The 4716-nt window shown below is 38.1% G+C and overlaps 1 pseudogene; it reads left to right on the forward strand.

Annotated features, from left to right (window-relative positions):
- Positions 1–1627: 1627 nt before the first annotated feature.
- LOC145109146 (putative receptor-like protein kinase At2g23200 pseudogene) lies at positions 1628–4448 on the forward strand (annotated as a pseudogene).
- The last annotated feature ends 268 nt before the right edge of the window (positions 4449–4716 follow it).

Below are 4716 nucleotides of genomic sequence, written 5' to 3' on the forward strand. Positions count from 1 at the left end.
AAAAATCATTATAATGTTACAATACTTTTTGCATGAAAAGTGTTATGAAAGACATTGGGCATACCCTAAAATCATAGAAAAATCCATGCACACTATATGAAGGTCTACTGTCAAGTCTTGGGCGGGTGGGGTTTAGAGACTCAATCTTTTCAAAGACAACATACAACTGTCTGTAAGTAAAATCCCATATTTCTCTTCCCTACGAGTACATGTGTCACCATTTCCATTTTATAACAATAAATTAAAAGAATCATTTGATATAGTTTCATAAATATAATCTAAATAACTTTATACATGTTAAAGTCGTTCAAATTAGAGACCAGTGCAAGGTATTCATCATGCACTGGTTGTCAAAGATATCTGCTACAAAATCCTTGCTCTAACATATACAATGGGAAGACTTTCACATTGTCTGAATTTGATAATCGATGAAGTGAATTATTGAATACTTGATTAATGTTAGCTTTTACTGACTCTAAACCCAAGAAAATGGAAACACAAGATGTCTGAACTGTGTGGAAGATAAAGTAGCCCGAAAATACTCCCCAAACTGCAACCCGGTAAAAAGGCAGAAAACTCTCGTGTTAAAGCAAACCCGATGGTCACCTATCGGGAAGCGAATATCCTCCAAATCAGAACCGAGGACAAGTAGCAACCTCCTTGCACATAAGGTAATGACCTAGTAACGGGTGACATTCTATACCCATCGACATGCCAACATATGCACCGAAACAGGAAGCCCTAAACATGGTCGCATGTTAGGGGGTATGTGAATGGTCCATGCTTTCCCTGCCGAGTTTAGTTTTGTAGATTGTAGTGAAAACCGTTTCATATGTTATGTCATGCTAGAATGAAGGAAATTTAAGTTAGCCCACTGCTGAATGTTCTGTACTAAAAAGTAGTGTTCCAGACAACATTCTAGAATACTATTATGAACACCATTCCCGAATATAATGGTAGTGTTCCAGACAATATTTTGGAACAACTCTAGACATTTCAGGATTGTTCTACGTATTCTTATTGTGTTTTACGCATTCCTCATTACTTTCGCGTATTCTGGACTTGTTCTAGAGCGATTCAAACATAATTTTTTATGATTGTAGTTTTCTTATTATACGTATATAATCATAAAAAAGTCTAACAACTAAAATTGGAAGATAAACTATTTATTACCAATTAATCGCGTCAAATCACAAAAAAAACATAAAAACTTTTTATCTTTAACATATAATCACATTTAATAACATATAATGATAGAAAAAATCAACACCTACCGACAAATGTTGAATCTTTTCACTATTAGAAGAAGACATTGTTCAAAATTGATAAAGTCCGTAACAAGGGATGAGCAAACGAGGTCTGAAACTGTGTGTTCGGAACAAGGTGTCCGACGTTCTATACATACAGTGACCATATTACTGATTTTGGAATTCGGGTCCATAATAGGCATTTCGGACATGTTATTTTTCAAAAGTTTTTAAAACTGACTAATTAAAAAAAATAAAAACAACAGAAAAATGTTAGATTACTCAATTTATTTATCCTTATGGTGACAAAGATACGTAGTTGGTTGTTATTACTGGTGCTATTATTTATACTTATGGTAACAAAGGTAGTGATCGTGATTTTTAAAACGAGGAATGAAATTATAATCCGTTGTTCTTCAACAATCCGCTCACAACCACATGCTAAAAGTCAACAGTCTCAGTCTTCCTCAATACCCTTTTCCCACATTGTCTTCTTCCTCCCCGTGAATGGAACACATAATTATTCACCACTGGAACCAGAAGTTATTCACTTTCCTTCAATGGCGTCCACCCTTTGTTTCTCTCTCCTCACTCTTCTCTCTCTTGTTTCCTCACTTTACGGTTTACCGGACCCTCTCTTCATCAACTGTGGATCAAACTCTAACATTATTTTCAGTGGACAGACATTTGTCTCCGATGGCAATTACGCTTCCGGCGGAGCCTCCGCAGTTGAAAACTTGAACACTTCATCCAATACGCATCCAATCTACCATACAGCAAGAGTTTTCACCAAGAAATCATGGTACGAACTCCAAGCAAATGAACCCAACACTTTCGTGTTGGTACGCCTTCATTTTTTCGCATTCTCCACAAAGAAATTTAAACTTTCCGATTCGAGATTCGCCATTTCAGTTTCTGGGTTTTGGTTGTTATCAAATTTTAGTGTCGGTGAAGCGATTGAAATTAAAGAATTTTTCATCCCAACTGGAACTAAAAAAAGCTACAGAATCGTATTCTCACCCTCCAATCCTCATCTCCTGCTTTTGTTAAAGCCATTGAAGTTTTCACGACACCAGCTAATATGTTCACGCAAGGCAGCCCTTTCCCCCGTACTTCACCTGCCGGAAAAATTGCAGATCTGCATAACTTAACATCGGATTATGCTTTCAACCTAATTTACAGAATTGACGTCGGAGGACTGCAGACGACTGAAGATGAGCGTGACACTACTCTAGGAAGAAAATGGAAACCAGATGATTACTTTATCTCCAACAGTGAACGAGCAACAAACAAAAGTTTCCACGAGCTTCTTAACGTTGGAGATAATGGAGCAACCGAATACCATGCTCCTGCTTATGTTTACAAAACAGCCAAACAATTGAACAACAATTCATTCAACATAACATGGAATTTTGGTGTAAAAAAGAACGCTACCTACCTTGTTCGAGCACATTTCTGCGACTTTATAAGCACCAGTCTCAGTCATGACGCCTTCAAATTCTTCATCTACAGCCACTTTAGCAAGAATATTGGACCGAGTGACAGAGTGATCGTTCTGGAAGCACCGTTTTTTGTTGACATGGTGGTGGATTCAGTGGAGTCACAGTTTATGAACATCGGTATTGGTGCGACTCCCGGTACCAATAACACGGCGTTCTTGAACGGGGTCGAGATCATGGAGTTGTTGAAGAATTCCGGCGAGATTGATCAGGAGAATGAAAGGAAGAACATAAACACAATCGTGTTCATTGTGGTTGGATGTGTAGCTTTTGTGCTGATTTTACTAATCGGGTTTTTCATGGGGAAGAAGTATCAAGAAAAGTTGATCAACCCAAGATCTCAGGTGCTACTATCGTACGGTGGTGATTCTTACACGGATTTAGATACTGATCCATCAACAGCCCCCCATTTGAGTCTCAACCTTAGAATCCCATTTCGTGATATATTAAAAGCGACCAAGAATTTTGATGAGAAGTTGATAATCGGCCAAGGAGGTTTCGGTAAGGTCTATAAAGGAACACTTTCAAATGGTCGAAAAGTGGCGGTGAAACGAGGCGGAAAAGGTCACGGACAAGGGCGGCCGGAGTTTGTAACGGAGATCATGGTGTTGTCAAAGATACGACACCGCCACCTAGTTTCTTTGGTTGGTTATTGTGATGAGAAATCCGAGATGATACTCGTGTACGAGTTCATGGAAAAGGGTACTCTTCAAGATCATTTATATGGTAACGAATACAACCTAAAGCTTTCATGGGAACAGAGACTTGAGATCTGTATTAGTGTGGCCCGAGGTTTGCATTACCTTCACACGGGTTCAAAAGATGGGATAATTCATCTCGATGTGAAGTCAACAAACATTTTGCTTAACGATCTTTACGTTGCGAAGGGGGCCGATTTTGGTATATCTCGTTTCGATAATGTAGATGAAAGCGGGATTTCTGATATCAAGGGGAGTTTCGGTTATATGGATCCTGAATACGCGATATACATGAAAGTGACACAAAAATCCGATGTTTATGCATTTGGAATGGTTATGCTAGAAGTACTTTGCGCAAGGCCCGTTATCGGCCACAATCTTCCTGAAAAGGAGGTGAATTTGGCTGATTGGGCAAAGAAACATATAAAGTGCGGGAATGTCGAGACTATAATCGATCCATTTCTTATGGGTACGATAAATATGGATTCGTTACGGATATTTTTGACCTTGGTTGAGAGATGTTTAAAGGATTCAGGGGTCGAAAGGCCTACCATGATAGAAGTGCAACGTGATTTAGAATACGCATTGGGATTTCAACAACCGGTAGATGACGACAGTGAGTTCTACAAAAATAGCACGATCAACACATCATTGAAGTTTCCAATGTCAGTGATTCAACGGCTTCCGTCATGTATTAATCATGAGTTCGAAGTGAATGATAGCTCGAGCTCGAGCTATCCGAGTGAAAGCCAAGTATTTTCACAATTAGGGATGAAAGAAGCTCGATAATACAAACGAGTCAGATAAGGGTTTGTTAGATAAGCTTAAACCACGAGTTAGTTACTACCAAGGTTAATATAGTCTTTTACTTATATGGGCGGTTAGAACAGTTGTGTTAGTTAATAGTTATTAGCTAAGCATCTCTTTCGGTAAATATATGTAACTCGTAGCTTGTCACTTACAATCAAAAATTGAAAACAAGAAATCAAAATCTATCTCTCTTAGTTTTGTATTTCATTGTAACATGGTATCAGAGCATGATCATGTTTTTGGTTGATTTCGCATCAAATTCATCTCAAATTTCATTTTTCTTCATCAATCATGGTTGATACTGGGTGAAAGCAATTCAAACCAATTCAACAATTCAAATCAATCAACAACTATCGGTCTCTCGAGGTATTTTTACCTTGGATCTTCTGATAATCGAAGCACTGTTGTTGTTTCCATTGTTTTCACTAGATTTGGTTTTTCAACCTGGAAACATTCGATTAT

The sequence above is a fragment of the Lactuca virosa genome, chromosome 4, assembly GCF_052849685.1.
Source record: "Lactuca virosa cultivar CGN04683 chromosome 4, Lactuca_virosa_CGN04683_v6, whole genome shotgun sequence".
NCBI classification, from domain to species: domain Eukaryota; kingdom Viridiplantae; phylum Streptophyta; class Magnoliopsida; order Asterales; family Asteraceae; genus Lactuca; species Lactuca virosa.